The sequence below is a fragment of the Ambystoma mexicanum genome, chromosome 8 (genome assembly GCF_040938575.1).
Source record: "Ambystoma mexicanum isolate Mex_15411 chromosome 8, UKY_AmexF1_1, whole genome shotgun sequence".
NCBI classification, from domain to species: Eukaryota; Metazoa; Chordata; class Amphibia; order Caudata; family Ambystomatidae; genus Ambystoma; species Ambystoma mexicanum.
Window position 1 is genome coordinate 473,780,936 of NC_090929.1, and position 27,469 is coordinate 473,808,404.

Below are 27,469 nucleotides of genomic sequence, written 5' to 3' on the forward strand. Positions count from 1 at the left end.
GGTAGGGACCCCAGGATTGGTTCATTAAGGTAGGCTTAGCCTACACCAATCACTGTGGTTCGCTCGGCTTTAAAAGAGGAATGGAGCCACTCTTTAAGCAGATAATTTGACTATGTCACAAGAAGTAAGAAAGGAGAACTCAACCTTGGACCCTGGCTGAAGGTACAGTCTGCCTTACATCTTCCACCAGTGAAGGAAGGCCAGGAGGTCCAAAAAGGGACGCAAGATGCCTCCCCCTAACATCTCCCAGGGAACCAAGGGAGATAAAGAATTTATAGACCATCCAGCTGCTCCACAACGGGTACCCAGCCAGCCCACGGCATGCCCTGCTAGGCTCTGCAGCAAGCTTCCTGAGTAGGAAGTGCCAGGGGGTCTCAAACTACAACCAAGGACAAGGCAGCTGCCTGCAACACACTCCTCAGCTTTGGGGCGCCCGCCTTAAAGGACGACACAAGCCCACTGAAGACGCTGGGAAGGGTGCAGCGACAAGCCTCTGCTGATGTCTGCCTTGAAGGACATGTTTGAGCCAGTCGAGTTCCTCAATCAGCAACTGACTGCAACACTGACTGTTGTCAAGCCGTGGTCGCTTAAAGACATCTGAGACATCTCGACCAGTGTTTTAGAACCACCAATCAGCACTGAGACTACGATACCTGACCCGAGGAGCCAAGTAGGCCAGTCTGTAGCCTTTCGTCCAGCATTGCTCGCCTGTCTTGCCACCTGATACCCGCAGCTGATTCCCATCTCAAAACCTGTCACAGAAGCTTGCAAAGCGCCCTGGAGCTGGCTCGACCCCGTCGAGCACCAAGAACATCTACAGCCAAAGGTACATTGTAGTTCTGTCCCCCTGGTCAGAAGGACCCTAGAGATATTTTAAGACCCTTTAGTCCCTTTGTGCTGAAGCCAAGAAACTTTAACAAACTGTTGTGGTTATTAACCATACCGACTACCCTCCTGTCAGTATCCAGAGTTCATCCCTTTTCCTTCTTTGAAATGTCTGTCCTCTGCATTCCCTTACAGGGTGGGTTGTATTTTGTAGTGTTGTTAGACTGTCTGTTGTGGTAATAATAAAGTAGATATTTTTATACAACCTTGACTGGACACTATTATCATTAGGTAATAATTGTATTTTTGCTGTGTTGCAACTAACCAACAGTCCACAACCTTTCGGAGATAAGCCTGCCATTCCATCCACGTTACCAAAATTGGACAAGGAGGTATATAATTTGCTTGTTATTCCAATCTGCAATAGAGTAATTAGTGACAGGGGATCTATTATCAGTCTCCCCGTTTATGTGCAAGAGTAACTGGGCCCTGGGAAACCCCTGCTGCAAGAACAGAAGACCCAGCCATAGAACAAAGTTCACTGTCTTTATTAGCAATTCAAAATGACAGGGATCGCAACATGAACAACACAAAATTCTCCATGTGCTCTCGCTTTCCAGGTGCCTGTTAAACTGTGATGCCACAAAAATGAGATTGCATCCCAAAAACCTAACAGGGGAAGTGATTGGTTTGTAAGGTAAACTATACATGTATTCTATAAAGGATTAGTATGATCCTTGGGTAAGCCATATCGTGTGGCTCCTGGTGAAACCACCTCTATGTGTTACACATAGAAAGTTGCAGGTTAGAGGAAGGTGATTGACTGGTGCACCATAGTGTAAGCTTAGCTTGGAAGGTGGTTATGGATTGGACAGAAAGGGTCTTCTCAGCCTTGGAGCTTTGGACAGTTACCAGGCCAAGTGGAACTATTGAAGGTAGTTGGAACGACCCAGAAGGTGCTGCATGTTACCAATATGTTACCATCTCCGATCTCCTAGGCCTTGCGACAGAACATTCAGCTTTGTACCTGCATTGCCTTTTGTATCCTTCTACCTTTGGTTCGATGGGAGTATACACCTCAGTCTGGTTCGAATGAATAGGCCCTGTCTTGTAGGTTCAGATCATGTGTGTAGGGACCACAAAATGGCTTTCTCTTGCTTGTAAATATGAGGATCTTTGGCTTGTATTCCCTGCAGGTGACCTATCCCTTCTGTTAACTGGAAACCTTCCTTCCCTATGTGTCCTTGGCGAGGGGGTCCTCGGTGTCCACGCTGGAAGCCTGGTCTGCATGCTTCAGCAGGATCAGCCTGTCAGCCTTTCCCTGTGTTCTTAGCCCGTCTGGATTTTTCCATTCACTCCAATGTACCTATAGCTTCTATCTTCATTTGCATGGCCGTCCATGTTAATTGCGATTAAGCGTCAGCAAGCAGTTCATGTGTATTCTTATGCGTCTTTCGGATTCCGCGTAGCATAAGGTATAGATGTGTCAGTCATCTAACTATGTGAGTCATAAGCATTTGCTTCATGTCTACAAGCAATAAAGCTAAATGTCTACATAACTTTGTGCATGGATGTCTATGTGCTTTATGTCTAACGTATCTATGTCATGATGTCAGTCGTGACGTCATCAGTGTTCTTCGAGGTTGCAGTTAGTCGACTTGCTCAATTTATGACAGCTGCATCTCTTCAAAACTGTCATCCGAGAATGGTCTGAATAGTTGTCTGAGTGAGTAGCGCTTCTCACACCTGCAATACATCAATGATGGGGAGGAAGGGCCCAGAAGCGATTTACATCCCTCTGAGAGTGGGATGGGTGTAACAAGGGCCACGTTTGAGTCTCCCCCTTCTATCCCCCCACTGGTCAGCAAGTTGACCACACTCCCTAGATGACCTTCTCTGTTCACGTGCGGTCTTGGAATCCATACCTTTGCCACTCCTCCCAAATGTCCATGGTACATCACGTGCTCATCTAAGTTCCATGTCATGTAGCAGCAATCTCCATCGGGTGTACACCACACCCATTTACCCCAATAGTTTTGTGGATCTGGAAGAAAGGAGAATATTGTACCTGGTGGGAACAGAGGACACTGCGACAAGTGTGATTTCAACGCACCAAGAGTCTCTGTCTTTTTGTCAGTTTTCATCTCTGCGTCCAGTAATATTTTCATCCCTATTGTCTTTTCAGTAGTCTTCTTGCATTGTGGTATGTGTAGTGTGAAAAACCCAAAGGTCTTTTCCCCCCTTCTCACAAGCTGAGTGGGAAGTTTGGGGAAGAATGTCAAAAGAGGAGAACACCATTAGGTAAGACAGGATGTTCTCCCTCCTCTATTCTAATGTCCTCATCCAATGTTAACTCAGCTTTTTTGAGGATGCTGTCATTCTACCTCATTCCAATCATGTCCTTCTCTAAAATGTAGCACCATCCTTACATATAGCAATAGGAAGTTCCCCTCTCACAATCTCCCCTCCCCCTTCCCAGACATAACTCTAAGAAACATTCTCCAAAAGATCCATTCTATTTGAAACCCTTTCTAACTTATTTTCCACCACATTTTTAAAAACACTACAACTTCCATGATCCTTACCCTTCCTACCCTACTGACATGAATGAGACAAGGAAGAACAAACCCGGAGCAATGAGGATTACCCATGGGAACTCATTGGCCATTATTTTCTATGGACCACCAAGACCAGGCAGGATCAAGCACTCCACCCCAATCATCTACACCTACAACCCATTGACTCTCCCCACTGGATAAAAGGCGAAGCATGAAAGCACCTGTGGAGAGAAGCAAAGCACACGGGCAAGACGAGAAGGGCAACCGAAGTGGGCAAGACCAGCGGAACGGAAGAGCAGGAAATCCTGGGAATTCTACGCGACCATTGAAGCAGAACAGAAGGGACCAGGAGGCGAGTGAAAGGCTGTGGTCCTACCAGCTGCGGGGGTAAAGGTTGCTGCAGAATCCCGAAGGGACAACTCCCTGCTACTGCAGGTCACGGCAGTACCTCCTTCATGTGTGGATATTTGGCCAGTATTGAAGACAGGAGCCCATAAACAAGATTATGCTGTGTGAGATAGATGTGAGCAACATTTAGGGCATGTAGTCAGACTGAAAAGGAGGCACCAAGGCTGTTGAGGCTTTTACAGTGTGCAGGAGTGGGAGGCTTACTATGTGATGAGGAGCTCAGCGTGGGGAGCCCCTGTGCCCCGTAGTGCCACAGATGGGGTGTGCAGGCCCTCACAAGGCCAGACAGGGTAGACCATGAGCCTTACGAAAGAGGGCCTTGTTTAGGGGCTTGCTACCTGCCTGCCGGTTCCTCTGGTTTGTCTAGGAGACTCAGGCCAACCAATCTGGCATGTGTTTTCAAATGCAGTTTGGGAAGTACTGCGGATGCATTCTCTTGCATCTGCGGCCCAAGTAGGCAGTAAGCACAATTCTAGTACACAAGATTTGGCAGATGGTGTCACATTCAAACGAGGGCTCGATGTGCTCTAGAATTTGCATATGCCTCATGGGACTTCAGTGCAGCAGGAATGGTGTTGCTGTAACCTCCTCGGCAGCTCCGGTGAAAGTAGGGCCCAGACAGGGAGACCATGGGCCTTAGGAAAGAGGGCCTTGTGGAGGGACCGGCTTACTGGCTGCCGGCTGCTCTGGTTGGTCTAGGAGAGTCAGGCTAACCAATCGAGTGGTGCGAGGCAGGCTCAGGCTGTCCACAACGAGGATCATGAGCAGCCGTTTTTTAGAGTAAGCGTGGTTGTCGATCTGGAGGGGCATCTAAAGGCAGAAAATGCTGGCGTTTTCATATGCAGTTTGAATTCTCCATTGACCTGACATAGCTTGCCTTTGAAGTAGTGTTTTCAGCTAACCCTGTCTGTAGATTTCCTGTTCTCTGGTGAAGGCGACAAGCCTTCCCACAGAGAGCAAAAGAGGAGTTCCCTCGACTGGATCCAAATAGAGGATTTGGGCGAATTTGAAACATGGTCCTTGACACTGATCCACATAAGGGCGTGTTAGTGAGCTGAGGCACTTTTGCATATTCAACATATTCCTTTTGCTCGATGGTTTCTATAACATTTTATATAATGCACAGTTTGTTTCCTATGCGATGTGGTATTTTCTAAGGCATTGCTATAAATTATTTAATCTCTCGAAACCTAAACGTTAACAACTACTTAGATGAGCCATAGCTGGGAAGAAATGCTGTGAAGTGCTAAAATCACAGACTGGGACCAAATCCTGGTTTCTCCAAAGTGTGGGCGCCTGGGAAAATCATTTAATCTCACTGTGCCTTATCTGGCAAAACTGGGAATTCCGTTTGCAGGTTTTGTAATAAAAAATCATCTTAGTTTATGAAACGATAGAGTTGTTACATATTTCAAATAGTGAACATTTATTGCACACCACAGTTATTTGTGTCAGGCTTATGCATAACACTTCTTGTAATGTCACTACGACCAATGCAACCCTTGGCTCTCCAGATTTTCTAAAACACGATTCCCATAAACCTTTAACACTGGTTATGCTGGCTAGGGCTGGTGGGGGCTGTACTTGAAAACATCTGAAGAGCCAAAGGTTTCGATCCCTGCTCTAGAGTATCAAATACTGATGACACTCCTTTTAATTTAATTTTCCATGATGTCGCTTCATATGATGTCAATGCAAATGCAAATTAGGGAACTGCATGTATTTTGAGCACAGGACCTTGGAAATCCCAGGGTGGGCTCTAAAGGGTGCCCTGGTGTATGGATAACAGTCCTATGGTGCTTCTTTATTTTGCATGTGTTAAAATGCCACTAGTGTTACCATAAAAGTGGACAGCAGAATGGAAAAATAAGCCATGCAGTGCGCTTTAAAGTGTCCTACGAAATAAATGTTCTGGAGGGGATCATGGCATAGGGGATGAAAGAGCACACATAGCAGCTCTGCTTGGTTGTCTCTCTCTGCATATTGGTCTTATGCTGATACCACATGTTAGTAGTCATGTGTACCAAATCAGCTAGGTATGAATTTACGTGTTCAAAGTCTATATCTATGCTTCGCCTGTGTCTTTTTACTTCTCGGGCAGCGTCAGTTATTCTCCCAGATATGGCTTCAGTGAGAACAGGAATGGGGGTTGTGTTAGCAGGAGCCACAGCATATGCATGAGATAGTACATTCTTTTGTAGTGCAAAGACTCAATGAGGTAAACTAAGAAACCACCTTCTGTGACCTAAGCGAGCTTCGCTAGTGCCTAAACACAGGGATCAGTACATAGATCATCCGTAAACCAGGCTAGCTGCCCAGAGAACAGTCACCCTTTTTATTGTCTTTTTGTCTTTTTCATCTGCAAACTAAGCTAGCGCCTAGAGAACAGGTGTACTTTTATTCTTTTTTTTCTCTTTTTTCATCCGTAACCTAGCTAACGCACCTGGAAACAGGGTTCCTTCACAAAAACAAACAACAGACAACACTTTCCCCTCCCTAATATTTGTAATATGGCTGTGTCTATACTTACACCCTGTAGATCCGCTGAAGTCCCTTGGCACAGCCTCTCCCACAATCTGCCACTCTGCCATCTAGTTTGCTTGGTGTCCCATGTAGAGTGGGCCTGAATTTCTCCAAGGTGGCTCCTGATGACCTTCTTTGTGTCCACACGTGGTTTTTAGTTCGGTCCTCGTGGGTCGCAATGCTTCCTCTTGGGCATGCAGCGGGAAAAATACGGTTTTAATTGCAGAGGGGTCTTAGTGACTGTCTTCTGCTACCACTTGTAATAGAGTAATTAGTGGCAGGGGAACTATTATCAGTCACCCCATTTACGTGCCAGAGGAACTGGGCTCTGGAAATCCCTTGCCCCAAGAACGGGAGATGCAGCCATAGGACAAAGTTCTCTGTCTTTATCAGCAAGACAAAACGACAGGGATCGCAACATGAACAGCGCAGAATTCTCTCGCCAATGGATTTCTCTTGCTTGTAATTATGAATATTTTTGGCTTGTATTCCCTAAAGGTGCCCTATCTCTTCTGTTAACTGGAAACTTTCCTTCCTTACGTGTCCTTGGCGAGGCTGTGCACAGTGTCTGCGTTAGAAGCCTGGTTCAGCCTGCCAGCCTTTCCCTGTGTTTTTAGCCCTTTTGGCTTTTCCCATTCACTCCAATGTACCTATAGCTTCTATTTTCATTTGCATGGCTGTCCATGTTAATTACAGTTAAGCGTCTGGAAGCAGTTCATGTCTATTCTCATGCGTCTTGTGTTTTCTGCATAGCAAAAGCTATACGCGTGTCAGTCTTCTAACTATGGAAGTCATAAGCATTTGCTTCATGTCTACCAGCAATAAAGCTAAATATATGCGCAACTTCGTGCATGGATGTCGTTGTGCTTCATGTCTAACGTATCTATGTCATGATGTCAGACATAACGTCATCGGCGTTCTTCGAGGTTGCAGTTAGTCGACTTGTTCAATTAATGACAGCTGCATCTCTTCAATACTGTTATCCGAGTATGGTCTGAATGGTTGTCTGAGTGAGTAGCGCTTCTTACACCTGCGATACATCAATAATGGGAGGAAGGGCCCAGAAGTGATCTTCATCTCCAGTTTCTCTGTCACTTGCTGAGAGTGGGATGGGTTTAATGAGGGCCATGTTTGAGTCTCCCTCTTCAAATCTGTTCTGATCCCTTCTGGTGTGGGGCTGATTGATGGTTTAGAAACTGATATTCACCCCAGGACCACTGGTACCCCTGAAGTTGATTTCTCACACTGATAGTGAACCCTCTTTGGTTCCATCTGATCTCTCCCTTTACCAAAAGACGGATGTTATTGAGCTTCTGAAGCAGTTCCTAGAGGTATTTTCCTTTTTTTTTAATCAACTTTATTTAATAATTATACAAAACATAATACAACTGAGTAACAACAGAATGGGAACAAGCAAAAGATTACTCCATATACATCAGTGCAACAAAATGCAAATTACTACTAAAGTAACAGCTATTCAAAACGAAATCCGAAAACATCCCCACCCTCCTATCTCATGGCAAAACGTGACAACACAAAATACAAAAAAAAAAGGACAAAACATACACCCCTACCAATCCCCAACCTCAATATCCACAAAATAAACCAAAGCCTACACCTCATCCAAATAAATCCCTGAATGACCCCATCTCTCCTCGTACTCAGTTTCCCGATGTTGTCGAACTGCCTGAGTCTTCTCATACCAAGAGAGCGTCCACATATCCGACACCCAGTTCTCGCAATGTGGCTTCTTCCTGGATTTCCACACCTTCATTATTTCTTTTATGGCCATCAACAATGCTCTATCAATCCATTCCGAACAATCCCACATCTCCACACTTCGACTATCAGTTGAAAGGAAAATCACTGACAGAAAAGTACGAGGCAGTGTCATACTAGTTACCATATCAATGCAATCCAAAACTTCTCTCCAAAGGTCCAGCACTCTACTACACTCCCAGAGCATATGTAGATAGGTCCCTCTCGAGCCCCACACCCCCAGCACAGATCTACATCAGCCAAGCCTCTCTCCTTCATTTTCACTGGTGTCCAATAAATACAGCCTAAAAGACGTTGGTGAATATACCTCAGATTTAAATCAACCTTGGCCCTCACCGAAGCCCTCCAGCTATTATCCCACAAGCCATCAGAAAGATCAGTTTCCAATTCAGACACCCACTTCATTGGCAACTGACCCCAGGAACTCCTCATACAGTCCTGCAAAGGCATCAACCTAACATATGTAGAAACTGTCGTAGGAGACGTAGCAAAAATCTCACAAATCTGAGGTCTACCACTCAAAGGTCCGCTCAACATTTGCAATCTTTCCATCAGCAACCGCTCCAAAAGCCCATATCTACCCGCCTCTCTATTATGCAGACTATAACGATTAGCTAATTCTTAAAACGGAACCATCCTCCCACCTCTCCATACATCCCCTATTTTCAGAATGCCCCTGTTAGCCCAGCCCCTCCAATTAAGCATTTTATTATTAATTTCTAAACTCGGATTCAGCCAAATAGAGACCGAATCATACATATACAAGGATTGCCCACACTCCAGAATCCAATTAACCAATACTGACTTAGAAATCACTAGAGTCTCCAATTTTGTACCAACCTCCCATACAAATATAAACAGTCCAGGGAAAATGGATGCAGCATTTCCTTTTCCATTAAAAGCCAATATGGGTCTGATCCCCGCCCTTCCTCAAAGTAATAAGAAGCCTTCTTCAATAAAAATCCCCTACAATAATTCTCCAATACCGGATAACCAAAGCCCCCATCTTTAACTCTACGCACCAAAATCGTGGAATTTTTGGCCTATTACCTTTTCCCCATAGGAAGTTCATAAAAATCCTATCAATGCTCCGGAGCACTCTTTTAGTAAATTTAAGGGGAAGTGATTGATGAATAAAATACAGGACCTTTGGCAACAGCATCATCTTGATAGCATTGATTCTTGCCCAGATGCTTAGAGTCAATCTTTCCCATCTTTGTACATCCTTCAGCAGAATTTCTCTCAATTTGTCTACATTGTATTCTACCATTCTCTTAATATTGCGCACCAAGTAGACTCCTAAATATTTCACCGAAACATCAGCCCATTGGCAATCCCAATCCAACAACCTCCCATTCACCGGGTTCATCTGAAGCGGGAAAACTACTGTTTAACCCCAGTTCACTTTATAGCCAGACAATTCTCCCACCTCTTGCAACATATTCCTCAATAAGGGTCCACCCACCTCCGGATTCCTCAAGACCACCGTCAGATCATCAGCATATGCTAGGACTTTCACCTCATCCTTTCTCAACTTCCAACCACAGATATTCTGCTCCTGCCTAAAATAAGCCAAGGAGAGGGTCCACTTTTTCCATTTAATTAGAACACCCACAGGGAACACCATCAACTTCAAACCATATTGGATCCCTGAGACTAGAAAGATAGTAATGCAACAAGAGGTAGAGGAAATGCTCAAGGCAGATATAACCAAGCCCTCTGAGAGTCCTTGGTCCTCACCCATTGTCCTAGTGGCGAAACTGGATCAATACTGGTGGTTTTATGTCGACTTTACAAAGTTGAACTCCATACCAGTATTCAACAATTATCCCATGCCCAGAATAGATGACCCCATATAAAAGCTAGGCTCGGCCAACTACATCTCTACATTAGATCTAACACTTTTTGTCTGTAAGTTTAGGTCTCAGATATTTACATGGACAACAGATCTCTGACTGGGCAGCTGGGGAGGAAAGCCTACCCTGTCACCACCCAGCCAAGCTGTCTTCTGTTTGTGTTAGCTGACGGTAGATGGGGACAGATTAAACAGACATTTGCCAGCTGATGTGTGTCAGAATTCAGGTGGGCAAGGCCTATAGCATTGCCCGAGGTATGGATGCCCCTCACAGGGCCTCTGCCTTGCAGAGGCGTAGATAGGGTAGGGCCTGAGTAGGCAAGGACCACCCAAAATCTGTAAATACCCACTCAGCAGCGCAAACTTTGCATACTTCATTTTAAGCTATGTCCATTTCTGATAATACTTCAGGGAAACAGCTGTAGTGTCATTGAAATCTACAACCACAATATCAAAGAGCTGTGACAGCTGCAGTGGCACTGACAGCTACATGTTATTACTTGGAATGCCATGAAAACTACACTCTTCGCCTGATGTACCCCATAATCACCTGCATCGCTTGATAAACCTCAAAATGTATTTATAAATTGACTATGTACCCTAATGTATCAATGTACAACATGTAAATGCATTTCCCAGCTGTACCTACCCTGTAACTAAGTGCCCCACAAGTAACAGTGCCTCGATGCCCAAGGGCTGTTTGTGCGCTATACAAATGTAAAAAATAAAATAAAATAAATACCACTCCATAATAGTAAACTCCAGAGACGGCCGCAGTGCTCGTAGTTCCGTTGGTAGGCCACTGACATGTGAGGGTTACTCCAACAGAAAGCATAAGCAAGGGGCTCGCGGTTTCCTCATTAAACGTCTGAAGAAAATGAGGGTTCATCATTGTTTTATTGAAGTGAATTACTTCATGGTAATTCACGTTGAAAAAATAACATGTTTTTACTTCCCCACAAAGTTATTATGGCCAAGTGAACTACCACAAAGTAATTCACTTCAATAAAACAATAGTATTCGATGAGGAGTATACATGGCAGCCTGAAATGATCGCATAAAAGTGTGAAATGTCTTTCTTATTACAGGCTAGTTCTAAGATCTATACTTACCTGTCATTAAAAAAATAGTATTAATACTGCAATGTTATGCGTTATTACACTTAGCAATGCCTGCTTCTTCAGCCTTCCCAGAGCAGAATTCCAGCTGTCATTGCAGCACTTCATTAAAGCCCTGACAGGCTTACAGGCTTTCAAATTCCTTTCTTGTAAAATAGCTGCCTGTGACACATTGCAGCTGTGAATTGATAAGTAAATATGGACGTTATTATGATTATGTTGTGCTCTGCTGGAGTGCAAGCATCTATTCTTGTTATTACTTAAGAGGGACGCCCATAGATTCATTTACACATTTTAAGGCAGACTTTATTAAACTGCTTAAACTATTTTTCTGTAACACATTAGAAGCTGCATAATATTTATTTATACAATCCCCACAGAATCAGCATTGATTTATACGACTCTTACATTACATTAAGCGAGAGGGCAGGTAGTGAAGGGTATGAGTGTGTGTGACCATGTATATCCCCTACTATATCTACAAAGGATATTGCAAGCCACCTTGGAGTTCTGGGACCTTGGCCTTTGTCATTGCTCCTCTATTTGGTTCCGTGTCATTTTGCCAAAGCAAATTACTTCAATGTTTTTTATTCGAAGTAATTACTTTGAATTTTTACTGAGATATTTGCTTTTATATGGGGGGTCCTTCCTCTTCACTGCAGCTCCTACTCCAAACCCCTCCCCACCCCCTTTTAAGCCCTTAACCCACAACACTCTATTTAAATGAAAGTAAATTCGAAGTAATTACTTTGAAGTAAACTACTTCGAAGTAATTGCTGGCGTTAAAACCACGGGATACCCTCTATTTAGTCACGGGACGCCTTGGTAACACGCAATATCGTTGTAACGTACAGAAGGGAGTATTTTATCTCATATATTGCACCCTACTCTCGCCTCTCTTTACCGGCACTGGTCAGAGGGTGACACAAATGACTGCTCAGGAGTCCTGTCTTCTCTCCAATTCGGATTTTTCCATTACCTAATGATAATTACCCACTTGTGGACATGGTTTTAAAGCATGAGTCCCTGGGAAGATGAGGGTCCAGGGCTGTGGGTGCTTGTGCATCGAGCAGGAAGAGCAGGGATAGCACCTGCTGCAGGTGCAGGGGAATGTGGGAACCGAGTCCATGTAATGCCTTGTGTTGTTATAATTCTTTATGTGGTTGAGGAGCAGGGGCAGCACCAGGCATGGGCTTGGGAGGGCTAAAGCCCCACCACTTTGACGCAGCAGGCATCACTCTGCTGCTACACCCAGCCTGGGGCTCACACCGCTAGAACCTGTCACATTTCTCATCTGGAGAGCAGTGTATGTACTTAAGAAAATACACCGCTCTTCGAAGTAAGAAAACAGGCATTGAAGTGAAGGCAGAGGACAAAAGCCTGCCATGGGGATATCAGTACCCCTCCCCACCCCATGTTGCAGCTAAAGGCTTAACTGCTGGCTCAGCCTTTGCATGGCCCATGCTTTCAATAATTACCATTAACTAAAAAAACTTTTATTTGTGTGCATGCAGTGATGGTATGCATGCATGCATGTACGAATGTATGCGTGCATGCATGCGAGGGAGTGTGTAAGTGGGTGTATGTTTGTATGTTAGGAGGTGTCTGCAAGTGCACACCGATGAATGAATGCAGTGTGAATGGTGTACAGTCTAAATGTTATGGGTGCCCCTGTGAATGACAGATCAGCTGTGTGGATGGGTGAATGTGTCTGAATGTGTCTATATCTATGTGTGTATCTGTGTGTATGCACACTGGGACCTGGGCAGGGACATTGGAGCATGAACATTTTTTGACAAGAGTATGGCATGTTTTACTGCCGTTTTAGGGCAAAGGAAAGGCAACTTGAGTGTTTTTATGTGATGGTGGGGTTGGAGTGGGGGTTGGTGGAAATACTACAGTATGGCTGGCCTGGCTGGGTCTTAATGTGGCATGGAATGTTGTACTTGCATTAAGGGCAAAGCCAATATGAGTGTTCTTACATGGGGAGGGCATGTTTCCTTATTTTGACTTGACTTTTTATTTTACTGGTGTTAAGGTCAAAGGCAACATAAATATTCTTACATGGGGGAATATAACATGATGAGTGAAACATAAGTGTTCTTATATGGGGGGATTTGTGTAATGAAAATATGTTATTTATATAGCGCTTTCACCAAAACGCTTGTTACGGAGAATTATCAGAAATGGGCTAATTCCCTTCTACCTTAGAGACCCCCAGCACTTTTGCTGGACTTAAGGACTTGATCAGTGTAGACAGGTAATAACATTACAGTTAAGCATGCCAGGCCACATTTAGACATACCTAGACTGGTTGCACTAAAATGCCAGTAGAAGCAATAACACCCATGAAGAAGAGAGCACACATTAAAGCCTGCGTCTCCGCGGCCTCTAACAACACGGCCAAACTCTTTAAAATCTGCAAGGAACTGGTCAATCCTGTTGCGCTCTCTCCCTCTCCTGTTCCCTCCAAGGCCCTCTGTACAACTCTGGCCTCTCACTTCCCTGCTAAATCTCAGGACATCCTGTCCTCTACCCCCTCTTCCTCTCCCTCTGCCTCTCTCGGCCCCCTTTGGCCATCTCTACCTCTCCTCCTCCTTTTTGCTCTTTCTCTCTGACAACACCTGATGAGGTTTCTAGACAAGTCCGATCTATGAAATCGTTGCCAAACAGGTGCTCCCCTGCATCTCCCGAACCATCAAGGACTATTGACACCCTCGCTCCAGCCTTGGCTGATTTCTGTAATCACTCTTTAGCCACTGGAATGTTCCCCTCTCCCCTTAAGCACTCCCTTGTGCACCTACTGCTGAAGAAGCCGTCTGCTGATCCTACCTGCCCAGCAAACTATTGCTCAATCTCCATCACCCCTTTCTTGGGCAACCTCATGGGCTTACCATCTCCCAGCTTATGCTGCACACTGAATCTGTTGGTTGTCTCCATGACAATGTGTCTGGCTTCAGAGCTGCCAGAACATATAAACAATAGTTTGTACCCTTACTGGTAAAGAGTTCTTTGAGCATAGCACAGCTGCTGTGGGGGACAGGTATGAATACGTGGGCCTATCCAAGAAGTTTTCAAAGGTTGGTCTCCTAAGTACGAGATCCAAGGAATTAATCTAAGGGTAATAACCACTCACTGTATTGTTGTGTTAAAATATTGAAACACAGTTGTTTATTTTCTATTCATGTGAGACATGTGATACATAAGTGGGATATGCTAAAAACTTGAAACATACATGTAAGGATTACTAGTTCACACTGACACCATAGTGAAAATGCAAAACAAATACATGATATACTATACAATAAATATACAGGTAGGTGTCAATTATATTTTCATTGACACAAGTGATATCATTGGAACAAGTAGTGTAGAGGCTTATGCACATACAAAAGTGCTTTGTGTTAAATAAAAGAAGAAAAAAGACAAATGCCTTTAAACTCGGTCTAGAAAAGTAACTTGATACTTGTCACTGTAGTGCAGGTTTAATAGTGCAGTTTACCACCTACACTGGTGAGTTGGCCGAGTTTCAAAGGCTCCTAAATTGGGTTATAATTTCCATTTGAACAGTAAATGTTCTATGAGAAAGTGACTTAAATTGAATAATCAATATTCCAGGGTCATAAGGTGAAAGATATCTTTGCCAACGTGGCAGAGACTGACTGAACAGAGTCTGTAAAACCAGGAACAGACTTAATCAAGTGTTCCAAGTTAATTGCACATTTCATCGGTGTTGCAATGAAGCTGCGTCCGCCTTCATCAGGGCTGCATGTGGACGACCCGGTGGAAAGTACAGAGAATACAGGTGAGTAAAGTTATTATGTGCCATTGACTACTGGGCACTGTGATTATGAATCAGTTCTCGCAGCACCAGGCTGGTGTCTTACCTGCCGGTGCTATGTATCCCAAGTGCTCGGTTGTCGATCACCAGAGGGCTTGGTGCTGGGCAGCGTGGATCATCACTTGGGTCCCATAAAATGTCCGGAACCCGGACAGTTGTATAATCCAAACGAAAATTCTGAATGGGAACAAGAAGAAAGGCAAAAAATGGGAGGGGCTGCTAGAGACCCATTAACCCCCCACAACCCTGAGGCAGGCGAGGGTATTTGCAGTAATACTGATTTAAGTGCAGGGCAAAACACCCAAGCAGAAAAAAGTCATGAATGTAATAGTACCTGTAGGCTAGACAATTGTTGCCTGTTGTATCATGTGGTGGCTGATTCCCTTATCTGTTTCCCAGTAGGCCCTGGTGGAAGCCTGGTGTAACTCCTAGGGAAATCAAGTGGAGGACAACAGGGAAGAGGTGAGGGACCGGGTTAGTCAAGAAATTGGTACTGTGGTTGAAATAATTATAATAATAATAATACTGCATGCGCGAGCTGCAGCATTGTGTGAGACGTAAGTAACATTTTCAAAACGAAAGCATAGCAGCCGTGGTAAGACCCATGTCATCTAACATCAAGGTACCGCTTCTGTACCAGATTAGTTTGACATAGAGCTGCCAGAGGCATGGAAACTGCTCTCCTGAACACCCGTGAAGATCTTCTCTCTAATCTTGATTCCAGCATTCCTTCTGTCCTCACCCTCTTTCTTTCCTTTGCTTTTGACACAGGCAACCACGCCATCCTGATCAATCGACTCTGTGAGAACCTAATCACGGATCAGGCCCTGGAGTGACTGACCTCCTTCCTCTTGGAGCGCCCCCCACCCAGGTCCAACCTGGTCCCATTCTGTTTGCCACCTCTCTCTACCTGTGGCGTTCCCAAGAGCTCTATACTCTCACCCTGGTTTTTCAAACTCTACTTGGGCCCTTTGGCCCACCTGATCTCTACCTTCTCCTCTAACTTTTAGTGTTATGCGGATGACTTAGCTTTCCTTCAGGCTCCCTTCAGCCTCCTCTCTCTCGCGTATTCCTGACTGTCTATCCGCGATTCAGGATTGGTGCACCTCCAACAATCTCTGCCTTAATACCAGTAAGATGGAGATCCTTCTCCTTGGGACCCCAGGACCTGCTTTCCCTCCCTCACTCTGGCCGTCCACCTTGGGCCCTCTTCCTGCGCCTTCCTTCGAGGCAAAAAACCTTGGTGTCATCTTCTATGCCAATCTCTATTTCTCTACTCACATCTCGGATGTTGCCAAGAAGTTCCACTACCAGCTGCTCCTCCTCAAAGGGACTCTTCCCTTTCTCACTTTCCACCAGAAGTTCACTGTCTCCAGAGCCCTGGTTCTCTCTAGGCTGGACTACTGCAACAGCCTCTTTCTCAATCTGAAATCCTCTACTTTCCGTCATCTGCAACTAATCCAGAACATGACTGCAAGACTTATCCTTGGCCTCAAGCCCAGGGATCGTATCTCTCTACATCCAACGCTCTCTTCCAAAATACCTTCCTTCTCAAGCGCTTCGCTCAGCTACCTCCAACTCTCTAAGGGTTAGACGCTTCTCCAGGCAGAGAGTGGGGGGTAGATCTCTCTCCTCTGCTGGTGCCTCCCACTGGAATGGCCTCCCTGCCCCTTCAAACTTGAGCCAGACCATCTGGAGTTTCGAAAGCAGCTCAAAACTTTTTCTTCTCTGCTTTCTCTCTCTCTCCCTCCCCTGCTGACCTACCTGTCTGCTGTAGCGACCGGTTGCTTGGATACCCTCAGAGTCTCTCAGAGTCCAGGCTCTTTTTTGATCGGTCACCCTTGCACTGTCTCCATGCCTACCATGCACTTAGGGGCGGTAACCCTGCAGCCCCTTGTTCTCCTTGCACTACCCATAGCCGCGCTGCCCTGGCTGCACTTACTCAGAGCATTGCAGCCCTGTTTTGCCCTCCCCTCTCCCTTGCACTTCCCCCCTCCCTTTCCCCTTGCACTTCTCGTTCTCGCAATGACACAAGGCCTAGTGAGATCATTTGTCTTGTCCTCCCTCTATCTTCTCTCCCTTGTCTTGTTGTGCATAGAAACACTTGTATACTTGTGCGTTAGAAATGACTTATATCATATCATTTTATCACGGATGCCCAGAAAAATATACAATGCTGCAGTAAGAAATGGCTAAAATGGCAGCAACCAAATGCCAATCTAGCCAGGTAATTACACTTAGCAGGACTGCTTTATCAGAATTTCCCAGTTAAAAGAAAGTCATACCAAACTTTGGTGAAAGCGCTATATAAATAACATATTTTCATTACACAAACCCCCCCATATAAGAACACTTATGTTGCACTCATCATGTTATATTTCCCCATGTAAGAATATTTATGTGGCCTTTGACCTTAATACCAGTAAAATAAAAAGTCAAGTCGAAATAAGGAAATATGCCCTCCCCATGTAAGAACACTCATGTTGGCTTTGCCCTTAATGCGAATACTAATGACTAGACCAAAATGCCTCTCTAGCCACTAATACCACATATCATGCCTCCTTAGCCTGGACATAATGTTAATGTTAAAGGTATTTATATAGCACACTTTCACCAACAGACTTGGTCTCCAGGCGCTCAGGCGGATCTGTAAACAAAAAGGTGGGGGGTGGGTTAGTGGGTGAAGAGGGCGTAGGAAAGTCAGAGGTGGTGTACTGTTGGCAGCTTCAGTTCGGTTTTCACTGTGCGTTGAGCTTGGGTGTGCATATAGGATTGAAGCGGGACCTCGCGTGCCATTGTTGCAATCTATGTGTTGAATGTTTGTTGTTGCGGTGTGGTGAAGTCTGTGCGGTTTGCTGTGAGAGAGGTGGTTGTGCGGGTTTTTGTGTGAATTAAGTATGCAGAAATATGAGGTTTTGGTTAGTGGGTTGTATGTCTCATAATTCCTGTAGAAACTTTGAGAAAGCGAAAAGGTAATTGTGAAAAGAGAGGCAGGTTCGAGCCCGGCGGAGGTAAGCCTGCTAAGTTGAAGTATATTAAAGGGGGGAATGGAACACCCACAAAGAGAAAGAAAAGCTGGAGCCCGGCGGAGGGAAGCCTGTGCTGAACTATGAGAAAGCAAAAAGGTAATAGTGAAAAGAGAGGTAGGCTGGAGCCCAGCAGAGGGAAGCCTGAGTTGAATTGTGACAAAGTCAAAATCAAGAGGAAAACTGTGGCAAGGCGAACGAAGCCTAAAGAACTGATTGAACTGCCAAAAGCTTGAAGCCCAAGTCTGAACTGTTGAATTGTACCAGTAAGCCAAAGTGTGCAAGATGGATAGAACTGTGCCATCCACCTATCCTTTCAAGAAACTCTCGAGACCCTCTGCTTCTGAAAGTGGAGAAGGGAATTGTTACCTAAGCCATTCTGATGTTTCTTTTTAGATATCACACATTTGTCATTTGAGAAGGCGGGCAAGGTTAGGTTTTTTGTAGTGTAGGCCTTTTTCTGATCTATATGGCTTATTATAAACCTTTTAAATTCAATACATTCTTGTTCCAATTACAAGAGAACATTATCAAAGCTTCCTAGTCCAACTAAAAGAAAAATACATTTCATAATATTAAATTTACAAGCATCCTCCTTCATCCGTGAGATTATGTTCCTCCTTACGAGGTCTCATCGGATTCTTCCACCAGAGCACTATTCAGAACTTCTTCCAAGAATTTAATTGAGGCTAGAATTAGACTTGTGTTTTCCCCAATCGCAAGTCTGTTCCACCATTCTTGAGCCGCTAGGGACTGAACCTGTTTTACAAAATGCTCCAACTATCTAGTTCTTGTGCCTCTGAGTTTCCTGCACACCACCATCAAATGGTATGAAGATTCTGTAGCGTCTTTTTTCTCACAGAATCTACATGTTGCCCCAGATTTAGGCCACTGGTTCCGCATTTGCAATAGTTCTCCAGTTGAGAGGGCATTCAGTTGGAAGCTCATGAATAGGTTATGCTAGTGACTGGAGGGACATTTCATCATAAACAACCATTATGATTTATCACACAATCCTGCCCCCGCACACATCCCCTCTCTCTCCCACCCCTTACCCCAACCTCCAAAATCAGCTCCTTGGCCAAGAATTACCTCCATGTCCCTCTTCCTTGCCCCAGAGCTTACGTATGAGGCTCCTTGCCTCATAGGTAAGTACTGGGATGAGGAAGAGTGGGACTAGGAGTAATGAAATTTACAGGTAGCTAAGTCAGGCATTAGCTCCATGTACTTCTACCTCATCCCAGTACTTGTGTATGAGGCAGAGTGCCTCATACCCAAGTACTGCCTCATACATAAGTACTGGGATGAGGAAGAATAGGGCTAGGAGTAATCAAGACATTAAACACAAGTAGTGCCGCAACACCATTGAGTTGACTGGGCTTCAGCACGCCCCCCCCTGAAATTTTGGGCTATGTTGACTCAAACTGGCTGACCTTTAGAGCAGTTGCCGGACAGAACAGGACACAGATGTTAAACGGCACCTGGCGTTTGCTGTTAATAAGGGCCCAGCAATTACCAACGTAAAGCTCACTGTTAGTACCTGCATTCAAATACCCAATTTTTTAGGCAATTGAAATTGCGATGTGGTTCTAGTACTTGCATGCCAGGGGCGTGATTGGAAAGGTAGAGAGGGAATAGGAGACTTAAAGGAGAGAGATAACTGCTTGTAACACTGAAGCTGCACTAGAATAGTCTCATTCCCATCTTTTCCAACTGCTTCTTTCTTGACTATCCTGCTCTCCTCACTAAATCTGGTAGGAAGAAGTTTAAAAAGGACATCCTGGTCTCCAACCCAGGCCTCCCTATCGCTGACACTTATACCAGTGCCGCCTCTAGGCAAACCTTCACCGACATCCTCTTTGTCGTTCCCTTACCAGACCTATGGACTCTGCATATGGTCTCTGTGCTTTCTCCTTTCTCCTCTTCTCTCATCAATAGTGGCACCCGGTGGGTGGCCCTCCTGGCCCCCTTCCACTTCTCTAAGGTCATCATTAATGTTTACTTGAATGGTACCATCTTGGTCCAAGGTCCTCAGGCCAATCTTCTCCTCTTTGATAGACGCTTCCTGCGCCTTATCAATTTCCCTCCTTCTCCTGCTGTCCCCTCTCTTCCCACCTCAGCTTCCTCGTCTTCCTCTGCTGCCTCCTCCTTGGCAAACCTGCCCTCTCCTCCTTCCTCCTCTACACCTCTGCGGGCGTACCTCTGATTTGTACCCCTCCCTGGAAGGCTTTCAAGGACAGCAACCTTCTCCATATTGCCACCCTTAACTCCTGCTCAGCTGTCAAACACTCCTCTGACATCTGCCGCCTCCTGGAGAATCTTGACATTGATGTCCTCGGTCTCACCAAGACATTGTTCACAGCCTGCTCTGTCATGAGCTTCGACACTCTCCTCCCTGACGGCTACAAGATCCACTCCGCGCCCAGGTCCAACTGCTCCGGAGGTGGTGGAGCCCTGATTTTCCCCAAGTGGATTCCTGCCTCTGTTATTCCTACGCAGGCCTACTCCTCTTTCGAATACCTCATCTGCAGGCTCTCTCTCTCTCCTAGTCACTCCCTCAGTGTGGCTACTATCTATCGGCCACCTGGTCAGATCTCCACCTTCCTCTCTGAAGGGGTGGACCTTTCCTCTGCCCTCATGGTCTCAACCACTCAACTCCTCCTCCTTGGAGACTTTAACATCCACCTGGATGCTTCCTATCCTTCCTCTGGACGCTTTCGCGACCTCTGCCACTCTCTCTCACTCTGTATTCTCCGCTCTGGCCTGACTCACTCTGCAGGGCACACTCTTGATGTTCTGATCTTCCATTTTCTATCCCTCTCACCACTCCTCTCTCCTGGAGTGATCACTTTTTCCTTTCCTCCCAGCTCACCCTCTCTTCCCGCCAGGCTAAGCCAATTCCAGCACTGCCACCCACCTTTTCGGTTATCCGACCCATGAAGCGTGTCAGTTGAGGCTTTCGCCGCCACTTTCTCACCCCCACCCCTCCACCTTTGGCTGACTCACACCCTGACACAGCCCTCTCCATCCTCCACTCTGCTATATCCGACACGCTCGACGTTCTTGACCCTGTAATGAGGATCCGCTTGAAGCTCAAAGCCAAGTGCAATTCCTGCTATGACTCAGACCTCGTCACCCTCAAACGCAAGTGCAGGATGGATGAACGGAAATGGCGTGCTTCTGGTACATCCTCTGACAAACTGGCTTGCCGCCTGCTCCAAAGGCAATACTGGCTCTCAGTCTGCACCAAGAAGAGAGCCCACATCCAAGACCGCGTCTCTGCGGCATCTAAGAACACGACCAAACTCTTTAAAATCTGCAAGGAACTGGCCAATCCTGCTGCAGTCTATATCTCTCCTGTCCCTTCCCAGGCCCTCTGCACGGCTCTGGCTTCTCAATTCATCTCTAAAACTCAGGACATCCTGTCCTCTCTCTCTTCCTCTCCTCCTCCACCCTCTCCTCCCTGCTCTTCCTCTGGCTCTTCTCTGGTCACCTCTCCTCCCTCCTTCTTTCCCCTGTTTTCCCCTGACGAGGTTTCTAGACAAGTCCGATCTATGAAAATCTCATCAAAACAGGTTAATCCTTGTTCCTCCAAAACCATCAAGGACCACATCGACTCCCTGGCTCCTGCTCTTTCGAACTTCTGCAACCACTTGTTTGCCACCGGAGTCTTCCCTTCCCCCCTGAAGCATTTGCTTGTGCACCCCCTTCTCAAGAAACCCTCGGCTGACCCGTCCTGTCCGGCTAACTATCGCCCAATCTCCAACACTCGCTTCCTGGGCAAACTCCTGGGAAAACTGGCCATCTCCCTGCTTAATCTTCAAACTGAATCTGTCGGTTTTCTTCATGACCATCAGTCTGGCTTCAGAGCTGCCAGAAGCACGGAAACTGCTCCCCTGAACATCCGTGAATACCTTCTCTCAAATCTTGACTCCAACACCCCATGTGGCCTCATCTCACTCGATTTCTCTTCTGCCTTTGACACAGTCAACCATGCCATCCTGCTCAACCGTCTCTGTGATAACCTGGGTATCACTGGTCAGGTAGCTGACTTCTTTCCTCTCCGATTGACCCTCCCAGGCACAACTTGGGTTCTCCCGCTCCTCTATCTCTATCGCTACCTGTGGTGTCCCCCAGGGATCTAACCTCTCTCCCTGGCTGTTCAACTAATTCCTGGCACTTCTTGCCCACCACATTGCCGCTCTTTGCCCCAACTTCCAGGGCTATGCAGATGACACTCAGCTAATATTCAGGCTACCTTCGGCCACCTCTTCTCCGTCTCTCATCTCTGAATGTTTGTCTGCTATCCAGGAGTAGTGTGCCACCAATGATCTCTGCCTTAATGCCAGTAAGACTGAGATTCAACTCATCAGAACACCTGCTCCCTCCTTCCCTGTCACTCTCTGGCTGGCCACTCTCAGTCCTCTTCCTGCTCCCACCTTTGAGGCTAGAAACCTCGGGTCATCTTTGACTCCACACTTTCCTTCTCTCCTCACATCCTTGATGTCTCTAAGAAGTCACACTACCAGCTGCACCTCCTAAGAGGTATTCTTCCTTTCCTCTACTTCCCCGAGAAGCTCACTGTCTCCAGAGGAGCTCTGGTTCTCTCTAGGCTGGACTACTGCAACAGCCTCTTTCTAATTCTGCCTGTTTCTACTCTCCGCCCTCTACAACTCATCCAGAACAGGATTGCGAGACTTGTCCTTGGCCTCAAGCCCAGGGATCGTATGTCTCCAGGACTGAAATCTCTTCACTGGCTCCCAGTGGCTGCAAGGATTAAGTTCAAAACCCTCTGCATTGTCCACAAGGCCTTCTGGGGCCTCAATACTTTCAACTCTCTCTTCCTAAATATCTTCCTCCTCGAGCTCTTCGCTCATCCGCCTCCAACTCCCTCAGGGTCAGTTGCTTCTCCAAGCAATGAGTTGGTGGTAGATCTCTTTCCTCGGCTGGGACTTCCCTCTGTAACAGCCTCCATGCCTCCCTGAAACTTGAGGAGAACCATCTCCGGTTCCGGAAGCACCTCAAAACCTTCCCCTTTCGCTTCTGCCTTCTCTCCTCCTTTCCCCTGCTGAATTCCTGGCTGAAATGTACTGGCTACCTGGCCACCCTCTGATCTCGGGCCCAGGTCCCTTCCCCTGCCAGTTACACACAAACAATGCCTCCCTGGCAACCCCCGCACTTGGGGACTGTTCTCTGTATCCCTACAGTCCCCTTCCAGCATTTGACACCTGATGTCTGCACTTAGCCTTGCACTTGCCACCAGCTGGCCCTACTTCTCATATTGCTATTCATTCTATTTTTCCCATGTACTGCACTACCCACACAACCCTCCCACTCTGCACTTTTGCTCTTCGCCCTTCCCCTGCACTTGCACAATCTGAATGACACTTGGCCTAGTATGATTGTTGTCTCTGTCTTCCCTCTGTTTCCCCCTCCCTTGCCATGTCGCCCCTTGAAACACTTGTGTATAGGCGTGTTATAAATGCCTTGTCTTATCATATCATTAAAATGTGTAAAGAAGTTAGTTGCCCTCACACAAATAACTTTGTCACTCCCCACCGTCCGTGAAGTTAGCGCCTCTGCCAACATTTGAAGGGTTAGCCCCCCCGAAAAGTAGGCTTTCTTGTGCCCCTGTACACAAGCACACACACCATTCACCATATACCCACCCAGCCATCCATACATTTAAGTGCGCACTCTTTCACCATACAAGCACACCCAGGAAGCCATCCATACATTTAAGTGTGCACCCTTTCACTATACAGGCACACTCAGGCAGCCACCCGTACATTTAAGTGTGCACCCTTTCACCATACACTCACACAAGCAGCCACCCATACATTTAAGTGTGCACCTTTTCACCGTACACGCACACCCAGCGACCCATCCATTTGTGTGCACTCTTTCACCATACACTCACACACGTCATAGGGTTGAGGGGAGCCCTATTACTTCAAAAAGAAATTGGGGCACATTACGGGTCCGGCGGTAACCAGGCCAGTGCTACCGGCGGGTTGCCGCCGGGCCCGTAAAAGAATTACCGGCGCCTGACTTCCCGATGCCACCATGCTATTCCAAGTATGGCAGCTGGGAAGCCAAGTGCCGGTAATTTCGGTATTCCCCATTCCCGTGGAGTCCTGTAAGCACTCCACGTGAATGGGGACACGGAAGAACCGCCACCATTGTTAACGGTGCTTCCGTGATGAGTCTGCCTACCGTGGCCACTGTGCCCGGCAGGGTCAGACCTCTCGGACATGGCGGCCACAGCAGGTAGACCTGTAATATGCTGGTCCGGAAACAACGATGCCGGTCAGATTACCAGCACTGTTTCTTCCAGACTGGCATGGTCAGAATGAGTCCCATTGTTTCTTTTTGAAGCCTCTCTAACTTCATTAAGAAATTATTCAGTTAAGGACCGAACCATAACGGAAATAATTTCTTTATGAAGGCAGAGTGACTTCAAAAATAAACTATTTATTTTTGAAGTCATAGGGCTCCCTCCACCCAATGACTTGGAAGCCTCCAGCCTAGGGTCTTCCATGTCATGGGGTGGAGGGAGCCCTCGGACATCAAAAATAAAGTTGCTTTTTGTAGTCAGTCTACCTTCATAAAGAAATTATTTCTGTTGCAGAAATAATTTCTTTATGAATGCAGAGTGAATTCAAAAAGAAACTTTTTTTGAGAGAAAAAAATATGTTTTTTTCTCCAGTGGGGCCCCCTCCCAGGGCATGTCCTGGCAGGACCCCCGCACCGCAGGAGCTGCGGGGGGGGGGCCCTGTTATGCCAGTGTCCAACTCTAATAGTTATATTAAAAGTGGGCGTATGTATACAGTGCTAGCTTTAGCAGCAACAGCGCCACGGGCAGTGGAAGAAAAATGTCATGCCCCGCCACGCTAAGCCGGAGGGAAGGCGCGTGGGATGTCGAAGCTCCCATTTTTTTTAGCTTCCCGCGCTAGAGCAGGGAGTTAATCACTGGGATAGGGTCCTGATGCGAAATCATCATCACCCTATTCTAATGAAAACCACCAGTGCCGGAGCGGGGAGGCAAACACCTCAATAGGGTGGCGAAGCATGTCCCTGCTGGAAAACCTGTCGGCAGCACAAGAGAAGGGTGTATTTAATTGTAATAGGACACCTGCCACACCTTTTGACACGCCAGCTCTGACGAGTCCTTGAAAGACTCCCCTGAGCTGGCATAGCGGGGCTAATGGCACCCCGGACCGTCACCTTGGCGGCCCTACCCTAAGCCCGGCCCTGTATGTCTACATGTGACGTTTGTTTATGGGGTGACCATGCCGTTCGGCACTTGAGGATTCGTTTGATGTAATGGACACTTTAAAGTATTATCTGGAGTAAATAGACTGATGCTTTTTTTTATTCGTTGTATCTGAACTGTTGGCTGCTCAGGTGGACGTTTTAAGAACGGGATAAAACCTAATTGCTATATCCTCGTGTGGATGTTAGCAAGGTGGTACATTAGGCCGAGGGCTTAGATACGTGTGCTCCCTTTTGGGTGGCCGGGGTGAGCTCTGCCCTTCGTGGTTCTGTTCTAGGGTTCGTGGTGCCGGAGAGTGCCACGTGGGGCTTCTCGATGACCAGGCTCTGGTAGAATGAGGGCCACAGGTCTCCGTGAATGGGCGTCTAAACATGTGCCTTCCGGTCTGAGCCGTCAAGTGGGAGCACTTCCTGTATATCTCGGGACTCCCTCAGAGCATGATTTCCTCACCTGTGCACTCTGGCACAGTACTTGCAGGAGCTGAGTGCACCTCCCTCTGACTCAAAGCCAGCAGCCAGACTCTTGCTTGACAAGCTTCCAATTCCTGCTCAGCCAGACTCTTACATGACAAGCTTCCAATTCCTGCTGGTGTATATAGGAGAGCGTGCTCCTGTGTATGTTTGAGAGCTGCCAGTGGAACTCTCGGATCAGGAGGCAGACCCGACCCGCTGAAGAGCAGCCAGCTCTAAGCTGCAGGTCCTGGCAGTTCACTTTAGTGTGTTGCAGGCGAAAGAACAGCAAGCATTAACGGCTGACCTGAGCACTGGAGGCCGAGGAAAGGCATTAAGGGCATTAGCAACTCACGATAGACCTGAGTACTGCAGATTGTGAAAGAGCAGACATAAAGAATTGTCTACAGACCAGAGAGCACTGAAGGTGGAATGAGAGCAGGCTTTAACAACTCACGAAAGACCTGCACACTGGAGACTGTGAAAGAGCAGACATAAAGAATTGTCTACAGACCAGAGCACTGCAAGTGGAAGAAGAGCAGGCATTAACAACTCATGAACGACCTGAGCACTGCAGACTGTGGAAGAACAGCCATCTACAACTCACAATAAAACTGAGCACTGCAGACTGAAAAAGAGCAGACGTTTACAACTCACAACAGACCTGAGCACCGCACTGCAGACTGTGGAAGAGCAAACAAAGAATTATTGACTACAGACCAGAGCACTGCAGGTGGAGGAAGATCAGGCATTAACAACTCAAAATAGACCTGCACACTGCAGACTGTGAAAGAGCAGACATAAAGAAGTGTCTACAGACCGGATCACTGCAGGCGGAAGAAGAGCAGGCATTAACAACTCACGATAAACCTGCGCACTGCAGACTGTGAAAGAGCTGACAAAAAGAATTGTCTACAGAGCAGAGCACTGCAGGCGGAAGAAGAGCAGGCATTAACAACTCACGATATACCTGCGCACTGCAGACTGTGAAAGAGCTGACAAAAAGAATTGTCTACAGAACAGAGCACTGCAAGTGGAAGAAGAGCAGGCGTTAACAACTCATGAACGACCTGAGCACTGCAGACTGTGGAAGAACAGCCATCTACAACTCACAATAAAACTGAGCACTGCAGACTGAAAAAGAGCAGACATTTACACCTCACAATAGACCTGAGCACTGCAGACTGTGGAAGAGCAGGCATAAAGAATTGACTACAGACCAGAGCATTGCAGGCAGAAGAAGAGCAGGCATTAACAACTCACAATAGACCTGAGCACCGCAGACTGTGGAAGAGCAGGTATAAACAATTTACATTAACCTGACTACTGCAGACTGAGAAATGGCAGGTATAAACAAGTGACTATAGATCCTACTGAAGCAGGCTTAAACAGCTCACTATATAACTGTGCACTCTCCCCCCCTCCCCCCCAGGGAGTGCAGATATTGCTCAGCACAGGTGGATCTCGGTCCAAGCCAGGAGCAGAAAGAAAGCGGCCAAAGGAGGCAACGACCGCTCCTGGGAGAACAGAGGGTACACACCGCTGCGACAGCCAAGAGGGCACCGAGCGCACCTGACCAGGTGAGGAGGGCATTACCTCTCTGCGGGCAACGCTGTATTATGGTGTCTTCGATGGTGAAGGGTTTCAAGGTGCTGGAGCTAAGAGGTACAGAAAGCCAGGGAGAACACACACAGAAATCAGAGACATGCTGTTCAAAGGGGAACAGGTGCGCAGGGAGTCGCGAGCTCTGCAACCTCACAGAGGAGGTTTGAATCCTTGTGTTATAGGGAGCAGTGCCCCACGCCGATGGC

The 27,469-nt window shown here is 46.6% G+C and overlaps 1 protein-coding gene across 2 annotated transcripts in view; it reads left to right on the forward strand.

The window, feature by feature from the left end:
* SCNN1D (sodium channel epithelial 1 subunit delta) overlaps positions 1-27,469 on the forward strand; it is a 280,184-nt gene that overhangs the window by 88,606 nt on the left and 164,109 nt on the right. The window contains exon 1 of one of the 2 annotated variants that reach the window (XM_069610095.1): positions 25,896-27,238. The exons of the other annotated variant lie outside the window; for it this stretch is intronic. The gene's annotated coding sequence lies outside the window, so the exon portion shown is untranslated. Of the gene's footprint in view, positions 1-25,895; positions 27,239-27,469 lie in introns of those variants that run through there. 2 annotated transcript variants of the gene reach the window in all.